The sequence below is a fragment of the Myotis davidii genome, unplaced genomic scaffold (assembly GCF_000327345.1).
Source record: "Myotis davidii unplaced genomic scaffold, ASM32734v1 scaffold1731, whole genome shotgun sequence".
Taxonomy (NCBI): domain Eukaryota; kingdom Metazoa; phylum Chordata; class Mammalia; order Chiroptera; family Vespertilionidae; genus Myotis; species Myotis davidii.
In genome coordinates, this window is record NW_006282428.1 from 18,577 (window position 1) to 32,210 (window position 13,634).

At 37.0% G+C, this 13,634-nt stretch overlaps 1 pseudogene; it reads left to right on the forward strand.

Annotated features, from left to right (window-relative positions):
• Positions 1-4,749: 4,749 nt before the first annotated feature.
• Positions 4,750-13,634, forward strand: part of LOC102773751 — a 15,302-nt pseudogene continuing 6,417 nt past the window's right edge.

The window sequence follows — 13,634 nt, forward strand, 5'->3', positions numbered from 1 at the left end:
CTTTAGTTCTATACTCTCCATTGTGTAGGTGTTTATTTTTCTATTTTTATTATTTTCTTACTCATCTTTGAATTTAATTTGCAGTAATTTTTCCAAATTTCTGAGATGAAATCATATCATTTGTTCTTTTCTAGTATATGTATTTATGAATATAAATTTCTCTATAAACTTTACCTCATCCCATTAGTATTTTATGTTTTATTTTAATGATCATTTAGTTTTAATAATTTTATAAATTATTTATTATTTAATAAATAACAATTTATATTTATTTATACAGCTGCTACTCCTTGAACTGGGGCGGACTGCTCACGTGGCTGCTGTTCCTTGGATGGGGGCTGGCTGCACGCTGCTGTTGTTCCTCTGATGTGGTGGGCTGCTTGTGGGGCTACTGCTCCTTGGACTTGGACAGGTTGATTGCAAGTCTACTTGCTGCTCCTCGGGAGGGGGTAGGCTGCTTGCACGGCTGCTGCTCTTTGGACGGGAGTGAGCTGCACGCATCGCTGCTCCTCCTCTCCAGGTGTCTGGTTATGTGGCTTGCTCTCTAGCACTTTCCAGGGGAACTCTGCCCTTCCCGGGTGCAAACTGTCTCACCAGCTGAGTATACTTCGCCAATTCGGGGGTGGATGTTTGTTTCAGCTGCTCATTCTATTTGCTCCGGGATAAGCCTTGGGACGTGTCTCAGCCTCATATTTCTTTATTAATTTTCTGTTTGGATGATCTATGCATAGCTGTCAGTGGAGTATTTAGGTCTCCTACTATGATTGTGTTATTGTCAGTTTCTCCCTTTAGTTCCAATAGCAGTTGTTTTATACATGTCAGTGCTCCCTCTTTGAGAAGTGTTATGTTTTCTTCTTGATGTAGTATCCCTTTTATCACTATAAAATGTCATTTGTTCCTTGTTACTTATGTTGTCATGAAAGGTTGTTGTTGTTTTTTTCAGATATAACTATACCTATACCTGATTTCCTCTGGATGCCATTTACTTTGAGAATAATTTTCCACCCTTTTACTTTGAGGCTATATACTAGTATGGTTTTGCAGCTTAGATTCATTTCCTGAAGGCAGCATGTGGTTGTTGTTGTTTTTATCTAATCTGCTACTCTGTGCCTTTTTATTGATGAATTCAGTCCATTTACATTTAGGATGATTATTGATGCACAAGGATTTCCTACAGCCATTTTATCTTTGTTTTCTGGTAGCTCTGTTTCTCCATTGTTTTTTTCCTTGCATTTCTGTCTGTTGTTTGAGTCTGGTGGTATTATGTAATTTTTTTCTCTGTTTCCTCTTCTTTAAAATTATGTGTCTCAACTTTTAACTTTATTTTTACTGTTTTCCTATTACATATGTCCTCATCCTCCTCCCCTGCCCGCCTTTGCCAAACTCCATCAAGCCTCTGCCATCTCCCCTTTCCTCTGGCCATCACCACACTGTTGTCTGTGTCTATGGGTTATGCATATATCTTCTTTGATTAATCCTTTCACCTTCTTTCATCCAGTCCTCCCCCCACCCCACCGACAGCTATGTGTGTGTGTGTGTGTGTGTGTGTGTGTGTAGTTCTTTTTCTTCTGAATACATGCAATCTCCATCCCCTTGCCCCCTAGCAAATTCAGACCTTTAACTCCTCCCCTTTTATGTTTGTGTTGTTGTGAATTATCCCTATTTACCCTCTGAGTTTATTTCCAAGTTACAGTAGCTACTGCTAACATACTGCTAATGTTATTAAACATTTTTTAATGTTTAAACTTTATGTAATATTCAAATGTATAGTAACCTATTCTAGAACGGGTTTGTAATATCTTGCTTCTGTCTGCCTGTTGTTGATTTTACTAATAGTTTTGTGTTCTTTTGTACTTTGGTTCAGGTACAATAATTTCCTGCAGCAGAGATTTTCTGGTGGTAAATTCCCTAAGCTTCTGTATGTCTGGAAAAGTCTTTACTTTTCCTTTATATTTAAAGAATAACTTTGCTGGATATATTATTCTTGACTGGAATTTCCCTTTTCAGTAGTTTGAATACTTGGTTCCACTCCCTTACCTTATAGTGTATCTGCTGAGAAGTCTGATGATAACCAAATGGGTTTTCCCTTTATAGGTTACTTTCTTCTTTTCCCTGGCTGCCTTGAGAATTCTTTCTTTGCCAATAATTTTTTGACAGTTTTAATACAATGTGCATTGGAGACCTTTTTTTGATTGAGATAATTAGGATAATTTGCTTCTTGGGTTCAAGAATTTAGATCTCTCCAAAGGTTTGGGAAGTTTATGTCAAATATTTGTTTGAATCGGTCCTCTGTTCCCTTCTCCTCATCTTCTAATGTTATTCCTTATATTCTTATGATAATCTTTCTGATGGAGTCAGATATTTCTCATAGAGTACTTTCATTTTTTTTATGCTCTTTTCTTCCATGAGCCATTTCTAGATTTCTATCTTCAATATCACCAATTCTTTCCTCCATCTGGTCAGCTCTATTTCATAAGTTCTCTAGTTCATTCTTTATCTCTCATTGAGTTCTTTATCTCCAGAATTTCTATTTGGTTCTTTCAATCTCTTTGATAAAGTACTCATTTTTTTCATTGTTTTTATTTCTGAGTTCATTACACTGCTTATCTGTGTTTTCTTGTAATTCGTTATTCTCAGAACTGCAATCTTGAAATCTCTGTTATTTAAATTACATATTTACATGTCTTTATTTTCTGGAGATGTTTAATTTTCTTTCTGAGCTGCCTTATTACCTTGGTTATTCATGGGGTTTGATGGATTCCTTCTCTGTCTAGGCCAGTGGCTCTCAACCTTCCTAATGCCACGACCATTTAATACAGTTCCTCATGTTGTGATGACCCCCAATTTCATTGTTACAAATTTAGCATAATCAAAGCATAGTGAGCAATCACAAAAACAATATGTAATTATATATGTGTTTTCCGATGGTCTTAGGCGATCCCTGTGAAAGGGTCGTTGGACCCCCAAAGGGGTCGCGACCCACAGGTTGAGAACCTCTGGTCTAGGCATTTATGTATGACTAGAATTTCTCTAGTAGCTTGATAAAAAGTCTTTCTATTGTTTCCTAGTATGTAGTGCTGAGGCATACATTTTTTAGTTCTTTGCACTGCTCTAACTTTTCAGACCTCTGCAGGGTGGTGTAAGATGTTCTGTGTTCTGAGGAAAAAATGGGCATTTCCTCTGGCATTCAGGTTGCCTAGGTGTCAAGGGACTAACCTGCAGGGGATAATGGGGTTCCAAATCTGTGAAACCCCAGTGCTGTCCCCCTGCAGCCAGAATGTGCCGGAAGTGCAACCATAATGGGGTGTAGGGTGTGCTGGAGGAGGCTGGCTGATGCCTTTGTTGTTTTGTTCTCCCAATAACAGTGATAGGCAGACCTCAGCAGCCTCCCCTCTGTATCTCTACCTGACCCTGAGATTAGTTGCAGAGTGCCTGTTGCTCAGGAATAAATGATCCTGTAGTACCAGTTAACAGGTTTGTAAATAACGTGCTCTGTAACTTGACACTCACTATTACAGATTCTTCTGGGCCCACTGTAAGGGGAAGTGGCCAGGCTCTGAGGCTCTGTTTTTCTGTCTGGTATGGTGATTGTCACACAACTTTGGCCACACCTTGGTGCTTTGTCCCTTCCAAAGTCACTAGGTTCAGCCTGAGAGTGTATTGACCACTCCCATGGGAATGCTCACTGTATCTCTGTGCTCCTCCTGGCTGAAGGGAACAACAGCAGCAACCTGATTCCTCCCCTCTCCAGGTTGAGATCCCTAGTGAGCTTTGGGCTGTGACCTTAGGGGTTGTGTCCCTGGCAGTGTCTCAGGTCTTCTCGCTACCCTCCTCCCTGGTTTGCTCCCACTTGTCCACCTTCAGATGTTTCAATGCACAGATCTCTCAGTTGTGTTTCTGTCTTGAACAGGGAATCCTTTTTTGAATTATTGTTGTTCAAATTGTTGAAAATTTAAGGGGAGAGATCAAGGGGAAATTTCATGCCATTATTTCTCTGAAATTACCAAATTTATTAAAATTTAGTACATATTTTGCTTTATCTATGTTTGGAAAAATAAATTCACATTATCTCTGTTATAATGAAGTAAATGCTGAAGCATTAATTGCTGCATAAATTTGTTTTCTTATTTTTTGGCTTTTGGTGGAGACTAGAGATGTAGGGTCTTTTAATAAAACTATCCTGTGCTATATTAGAAAATGATTATTTCTGGAAAATATGAATGTTTTTGCCAATCAGGGAACCTTTGTTTCTAGGGGTTATAAATCGTGTTCATGAATTGCCAATCTAAGGAGCACTAATTATTTACTTTTGGGTGTCACTCAAATTAGGGCTTCTAAATGTTAAGAATTCTAATTAAGATGGAAAGAAACTGTAGGTTTTAGTAGTAGAAGGCATCAGGTCTGAAAGTACATTTTTGAAAGAATAAAAAGAACAAGGTTTGTCTTAAAATAAGTTTGTTTTTTCTAAATAAATAAGAAGAGACAAACTAAGAGAGACTAAGAAAATTATAAAATTGTAGGTCTTTTAAGAAAAATCTTGAGGAAATTTTACATATGGCTAAGTTGAATAGACTGAACTTTAATTAAGTCAATAAATTTAAATATCACATGTAAGCTAACGTAGAATGAAAGTTTGGTTATCCCTGAGAGGTTGCAACGGCCCCTATGAGGCTACAACAGCCCCTGTGAGGCAGCGACGGCCCCTGGGAAGCCAGCAGAACCGTGTGAGCCGCCTAGATGGCTTCGTCGATGGCCCGCGAACTAGCTCGCAGCCTCATGCACAACTATCACCTGAAGGGCAAGAGGGGCGAGAGCAGCTGTAGTGTTGCTTTTTCCTCACTTTTGGTAGCGAAATCTTCATTTTAAACATAAGAGGACACATTATTTTAAAAAGCCACTACATGGCTCCATACCCTTTCTGAGTAGAGCGTGAACAAGTCATGAGAGATCTTTCCGAACACAGGGACACATTGCGGATGGAAATAGCTACATTTTCCATGTGTCTGACCTTTGACCTGGTGACAAAAAGCGTACACCTATGGATGAGGACAGTGGGGCGGGGGGAGTTAATGGGCAGAGGGTGGGGTGGGAACTGGGTGGAGAGGAGCTATGGGGGGGGAAATGGGGGAACAACTGTAATAATCTGAACAATAAAGATTTATTTTTTTAAAAAAGAAAGTTTGGTTCTTTTTTGCTCAGTTAGTTTTTTCTGTATTTATTGTTCTACTCCAGATAGGATTACAAAAAGAATTCTGCCTAAAAGCACAGATTCATTTTTGTTAAAATAGTTCTAAGATAGTCATATTGTTTTAATTAGACTCTTGATTACTTAAGAAAACATTCTTCTGAATGCTAAGAACCAAAGTTTTCTAAAGCACATTTTAATTTGTTATCTTTTAAAAATATATTTTATTGATTTCAGAGAGGAAAAGAGAGGGAGAGAGAGATAGAAATATCAATGATGAGAATCATTGATCGGCTGCCTCCTGCAGGCACCCCACTGGAGATCGAGCCTGCAACCTGGGCATGTGCTCTGACCTGGAATAGAATTATGACCTCCCAATTCATAGGATGATGCTCAACCACTGACCCTTGCCAGAGAGACTATTTGATATCTTTTATTGTCACTATGGGTAAATAGCTAATTATTGCTTCATAGTAATATATGATCTCTTTTTTCAAGGGTGTTTGAGACTTCCCAGGGTTTAAATTTTTAAATGAGACTTAACCTGGAAATGGCTCTGGGTTGTTCCAAAGGACACCTGAAATACCTCAAAGGAGGATTTGTTTTCTCTGAGTCTTCGCCTGATCTAAATAGAAATAGCATTTGACACTGTCCTGAGCTAGAGGTTCTGAGGCGTAACATATCTACACAATACATAGTCACAAAACCAAACAGGCAGCCAAAATGGGGAGACAAAAAAACAACCCCCAAATGAACGAACAAGAGAATTCTCCAGAAGAAGAGCTAAGTGAAATCGAGATAAGAAATTTATCAGACATGGAGTTCAGAATAATGACGGCAAAAACACTCAACAGCATGAGAAAAGATATAGTAACTATGAAGAATGACATAGCACTAATAAAGAACACAATGAAAAAAATACACAGCAGATTAGAGGAAGCTGAGAATTGGGTCAGTAAATTAGAAGATAGAACCCTAGCTAGTTTGGCTCAGTGGATAGAGCATTGGCCTGCAGACTGAAGGGTCCCGGGTTTGATTCTGGTCAAGGGTACATGCCTGAGTTGTGGGCTCGATTCCCAGTGGTGGGGAGAATGTAGGAGACAGCTGATTAATGGTTCTCTCTCATCATTGATGTTTCTGTCTCTCTCTCTCTCCTTCTCTCTCTTCCTCTCTGAAATATATATAAATATTAAAAAAGAGAAAATAGGGTAGAAAAAAGAAAAAAAAATCATGGAATCAGAGAACCAAAAAGAAAAAAACAATTAAGAAACAGGACAGCTTAAGGGAACTGTGGGACAACATGAAACATAATATTCTCATGGTAGGTGGATCAGAAGAAGAAAGTGAGCAAGGAACAGAGAATGTGTTTGAAGAAACAGTGGCAGAAAACTTCCCAAACCTGGTGAAGGAAAAAGGCACACAATTAGAGGAGGCACAGAGAGTCCCACACAAGAAGAATCCAAACAGGCCCATGCCCAAACACATCATAATTAAAATGTCAAAAATTAAAGATAAAAAGAGAATCTTAAAGGCAGCAAGAGAAAAGCAATTTGTTACCTACAAAGGATATCCCACAAGGCTGTCAACTGACCAGAAGGGAATGGCAGGAAGTACTCAAGGTAATCAATACAGTCATAGTAGGGGACATTATCACCCTACTGACTTCACTGGATAGATCTTCAGACAAAATAAACACAAGGAAACAGAATATCAGGTGGATTTAATTGATATTTATAGAACATTTCCCCTGAAAGCTGCAGAATATACATTGGGTCAGATGGATTTAATTGACATTTATAGAACATTTCCCTGCCATAGCTGCAGAATATACATTTTTCTCAAGTGCACATGATTCAAAAGAGATGGTGGAATAAAGAGATTCCCAGACACAAAAAAGACTGAAGGAGTTTATCATCATCAAACCCGCACTACAAGAAATGCTAAACAGACTGCTGTAATGAGAAAAAATAGCAAGAAAAATATAGGTGTGCAGAATTTAAATGGCAATAAATAAGTACCCATCAATAAGAAAAATATAAATGGAATAAATGCCCCAGTCAAAAGTAGGGTAGCTGAAGGATATAAAAACATGACCCAAATATATGATGTCTGTAATGACACACCTCAGAACAAAAGTTACACACAGGATGGGAATGAAGGGATGGAGAAACTTCCTAAGCAATGAGAATGAAAAAAAAAAAGGCCACATGTTAGGACACAAAACAAGTCTCTACATGTTCAAGAAGACTGAAATTATATCAAGCATCTTCTCAGATCACAATGGAATGAAATTAAAGACAAAAAAGAATCTTAAAGGCAGCATAGAAAAACAGTAAAAACACTCAAAAAACATTCAAGCATATGAAGAATAAATTGCATATTATTAAACAATGAATGGTTAACCAGTGAGATCAAGAAAGAAATAAAAAAGTTCCTGGAAACAAATGAAAATGAACACACAACAACCCCAAATCTCTGAGACACAGTGAAAGCAGTCCAAAGAGGAAAGTTCATAGCAATACACGCCTACCTCAAAAAAACAAAAAAAATAATTTAAAAATTAATAATATTTAACCCTACAACTTAAAGAATTAGAAAGAGAAAAACAAGAAAAGTCCAGAGAAAGTAGAAGGAAGGAAATATGTATATATGTGTATATATGTGTATATATGTATATATATATGCCAAGTGACCGAAATGACAGAATGAGGTCGTTATGATGCTCACTGCAGTGGCCAACTGGCCAACCAGCCCAATAGGAGCCCTGATGCCCCCTGCCTGCAACCTCCCACCAGCCGATCGGCCCCCATTGGGGTGGGCTGGCTGGACCCTACCCATGCACGAATTTGTGCACTGGGCCTCTAGTAATAAATGTTAGAGCAGAAATAAGTGACATACATAATAAAAAAAATACAATACAAAAATCAATGAAACTACGACCTGGTTCTTTGAAAAGATAAACAAGATTGAATAACCATAAGGCTCACTCATTAAGAAACATAGAAGTCCCAAATAAATAAAATCAGGAACAAAAGTGGAAAAGTAACCACTGACCACAGAAATACAAAGGATTATAAGAAAATAATATGAACAACTATATGCCAACAAGCTGGACAATGTGGAAATGAACAACTTCCTAAAAAAATACAATCTCCCAAAACTGAATCAGAAGAATCAGAAAACCTGATTGAATTGGTCAATAACAACTAATGAAATAGAAGCAGTAATAAAATAAAATAAAATAAAATAAAATAAAATAAAATAAAAAACTCTCAGCAAACAAAAGCCCTGGTCCGGATGGCTTCACAAGAGAGTTTTACCAAACATTCATAGAAGAACTAGCACCTATATTCCTCAAACTATTGCAAAAAAAATTCAAGAGAAAGGACACTTGCAAGCTTTTATTTGTGAGGTCAGCTATCGTAATCTCCAAACCAGATAAAGATATTACAAAGAAAGAGAATTACTGGCCAACATCCCTGATGAATATAGATGCTAATATTTTCAACAAAATATTAGCAAATCGGATCCAGCAATACACTGAAAAGATCATAAACCATGACCAAGTGGGATTTATACTGCAGATACAAGTCTGGTATAATATTAGCAAATCAATAAATGTGAAATATCACATAAACAGAGTGCAAGGCCAAGATCGCATGATCATATCAATTGATGCAGAAAAAGCATTCAACAATACCCAACACCCTTTCTTGATAAAAACTTTCAGCAATGTTGGAATAGAGAGATAATATCTCAACATAATAAAAGTCATACTTGACAAACCTACAGACAACATCATACGCAATGGGCAAAAACTAAAACCATTTCTCCTAAGAACAGAAACAAGACAGGGATGTCCGCTTTCACCACTTTTATTCAACATAGTACTGGAAGTCCTAGCCACAGCGATCAGATAAGCAGAAGAAATAAAAGGCATCCAAAGGGGAAAGGAGGAAGTAAAACTCTCATTATTCGCAGACAACATGATGTTGTACATAGAAAACTGTAAAGACTCCACCAAAAATCTACTAGATTTAATGTAGCACAATACAAAATCAATATCCAAAAATCAATTGTTTTTTAAACACCAATAATTAATTCTCAGAAATATTTTTCCTTTGCCTGTATTGGGGTCTGGTGATTTCCTTTGATTTCTGTCCTGGGAGATCACAAGAACACAGGGTGCCCACAAAAAAAAATATGCTCCACATCATACATTGTCAGAGAATGCAAATTAAAACAATGAGATATCACTGCACAACTATTAAAATGGCTGAAATCCCAAATACTGACACCACCAAGTACTGGAGAGAATGTGGACCAACAGGAGCTCTCATTCATTGCTAGTGGGAATGCAAAATGGAACAGCCACTTTGGAAAACAGTTTGGAAGTTTCTTATAAATGTCTGACTACAATGTGATAGCTTTAGAAACAATAACAAAAAGATAAGACCTTTGACTTAAAGGACACCTAAATTATAACCCATGTAGAAATGAATAACAATAAAAACTAAATTCTCAATTCAAAAGGGGGACACAGCACACTTAAACAAAAATAATTAAATTTTAAACATAAAAAGTGGAAACCAAGAGGATTAGGAGAAATAAAAGGGTAACAATACTAAGAAAGAGATTATTTAAAATGATCGACATTCAGTAAGTTATATAAACCTTTGACAAAGCAGATACAAAAGAGCAAATTTGAGTCCTGACTGGTATGGCTCAGTTGGTTGAACATCATCCAGTGCACCAAAAGGTCACAGGTGCAATTCCCAGTCAGGACACATGTGGGAAGCAACTAATTACTGTTTCTCTCCCTCTCACTTCCTCTCTGTAAAATCAATAAAAACATTTTTTTAAAGAGCAAATATGAAAATGAATAGGAAATGAAATAAAATTACAAGAATAATAAAACTATTATGAATGAGTATTGCAAACAAAATTGACAACCTAAACAAAATGAACACATTTCTAAAAAATAAATAAAACTAGAGGCCTGGTGCACGAATTCGTGCATAGGTGGGGTCCGGTAGTCCACCCCCGTGGGGACCAATCAGGCCAGGCCGGTGGGGGCAAGGGGCTGCAAGCAGTTGGCCAGCCGAGGTGGGGGTGGGAAGTCGAGGTGGGGCCAGCTTGGAGGAGGGGCCGCAGGAGGTTGGCCAGCCAGCTCTGCCCCTGATCCAGCTGGGGCCAGCCAGGGGCGGGGAGGGGCCGCCCCCAATCATGCCAGTTGGCCAGTCACAATGCGCATCATAGCAACTGGTCATTCTGGTCGCTTGACTTTTATATATATAGATATCAAAATTGACACAAGAAATATAAAATCTGATAAACCTGATTAGTTGAAATGGTATAGAAATATTCCCTCAAAAGAAGAAAAAGCTAAAACCAAGATGAATTTACAAGTATATTTTAACTAAACTTTTATGAATGGATTTGAAGACATATTTAATAAGAGATGAACAGGGTAAGAAGAAACACTTGAAAGAGATTCCAAATGACTGAGTTGTATATGGAGATATGGAGATATGCTTCAACTCACCAATAATAGTCAACAATAATAATGAAAACTAAACCATCCAAGGAAAATACCATAGAAAGAGGTGCTGCTGGTGTGAATGTAACCAGTTGCAAGCATTCTAGAAAGTAATCTCATTGTACCTTGTGAAACAATGCAAAAAACCCAAAAAAACCCTTTGCACAATATTCCAGGGTACTCTAATCTAGTTCAGAGCTACAAGAAGACACATACTAGGATGTTCTTTGTGGAAGCCAGGAGTTGTACCCATCACTATAGGAATGAATAAGCAAAAAGAAGTAAATATATACTATGTATTACTACACAAATGTTAGAAACAATACATAGCATTATAGTTCTGTGCACAGAGGTACATGACAAACCTAAAAACATGGTACTGAGTAGACAAAAATGGCACTTTTATACAGCAAAATGCCATTAATGTAAATTTTAAACATAAAACATGACTAATTTGATAAGGAATAGATATACATATTTAAACAGAACTGTGTGCATGCCTCTGGGAAATACAAATTGGGAATGATTGGGGAAAGAACTAAAAAGTGAATGTTGGATTAAACTATTTTGATACTGTACTATGAATTGAGGTCCAAAAATATAAATGGCAAATCTAAAAAACCAAGAGCTATACCCTTCCTAGCCTCTATGTTATTAGAAGGCAGAGTTTTAACAACCTCAAATATCCAAAAAGAGGGAGCTCTGAGAGACTCTGTATCAGAGAGAAGGGCTTGGAGTATTGCTGTTTGGGGCTCTCTATATTGGGAGGCAAAACACAGGGGAAAAATTTGCAATTCTGTCTCACATGAACAGCTTACTCTCAGGTATGCAATTCAACTTCCTGTTTTATTTCATCATTAGCTGTCATATTAACATTTTCTCAAGTAATTCTCACAAAAACTTGAGAGGCTAAAATTATTTCATTTTTACAGATAATTAAACTTAGCCTGTAAGAAATATAATCACCTTTTCCAGTTTTCCCAACTAAAAGAGCTGATGTCCACATGAAGATCTAACACTCATGCCTATAGTTATGCCAATAATCAAAAGAATAGATACTTACTGGAAGATATGTCAAGAATTACCACACAGACACCTTTAAGAGAGCTGACCAGGAAGGTGACTCATTCCCCTGTCACTAAAGTACCTTCACATCATGGCTTCAAGGAATCTGCTTTTCTCCACTATACAATCTATTGTTTCTGTCTTGAGGTTTGTAAATAAAGTAGAAAATCTTAGTAGGATACAGCAAATTAATATGTTAAGTAGAAACTAGATATCAATGTGAAATCATGTTCTAACAAGAAAATATCTTTTTCTAGCAGTCTCCAAATGGGGCCTAATTATAATGGTAGCAACTTTGCCCAAAATTCATATGCAGTCCAAAATTCAAAGACACTACTGCTAAAAGGGTACATGACTCAGTGGAAAATTTAATTACATATCGCACAAAGTTTTGCAATGTTTCCTCAGCCATCTATCTGAAATACTTTTAAAAATAAAGAAAACCTTCTAAAGCAGCGATTCTCAACCTGTGGGTCGCTGCCCGTTTGGCAGTCAAACAACCCTTTCATAGGGGTCGCCTAAGACCATCCTGCATATCAGATATTTACATTATGATTCATAACAGTAGCAACATTGTAGTTATGAAGTAGCAACGAAAATAGTTTTATGGTTGGGTCACAACATGAGGAACTGTATTTAAAGGGCCAGAAGGTTGAGAACCACTCTTCTATAAGGAAAAGAGAATTGGAATTGTAAAGCATCTGGAGCATAGCCACAGTTTCTTTTGACTCATTTACATCAATTGATGTAATTTTAAATTAATTTTCAAATGGTCATTTTAAAACATCAGTTATTGAAATAATGTTTCACAAGTCCTGAAACAACTTTATAAAAGGTAATTAATATATACTTTTTATTAAAGTGTGCTCTCTTGTGAAGTTGTGCCATCCTTTTCTTCTTGGGCAGTAGGAACAATACAAAATAGAAAATATGGTATATAAGGAAAATCCAATTTTACTTTAGTGTCTGTGTTAGGCTCCCAAATCTAGCCAGCAAGACATTTTACTGAGAAAAATTTTAAATGGAAACTTCTATTTCTGGTCTCATATCCTCTTTCAAATATATATGCTTGTTTTCTCCTTTCCTAAATTCCTTTGAAGGTAACTAACTTTATGACTTTGGGCAGGAAACACTGAGGATGGGTCTGGAACATCCTACTATTACCAGAAAGTAAGGATGCTTGCAAAGGTGTTGTCAGAGCAGTGCTGAAGGGAGCTTAAAGTGGCCACCAGTGGCTAAGTTGTGACTATTTGAGTGCAAATTATAAAAACCCATGAATTCATAAGATTAAAAAGAAAAATGTTAAAAATGCAATATACAAATAGATAGGCATAATAATATAAGAATAAATTTAGTAAGTACAAAGTTTAAATACACATACATGGATTTCTTATTCATTAGGTATATAAGGCATATAAATGTGTATGTGTACGTGTGTAGTGTTAATAGATAGATCTCTTTTCTATCTCATGTCTTTAATTAAACGTCAAATATAAGAGGCCTTCCATGGCCACACAATCTAAAATATCAACCTGGTTCCCCACCTCTTCCTTTATCTTTCTTAGAATTTATTCTTTTACAAAGTATACATTCTATCTATTACAGTGATGGTGAACCTATGACACACGTGTCAGAGGTGACACGCGAACTCATTTTGGATGACACGCATCAACAGAGGCAAAAAATTGCATAATTCAAATATTTGTCTCTCGCAACGGCCAGAGTTGGGCATCACTCGAGTAATATTATTACTCATGTTACTCATGACCAATAATGCAACTCTAAAACCGGATGTAAACATGTACATCGATGTTGCGTAGCAAAGATACATAGTGAAAACATCTC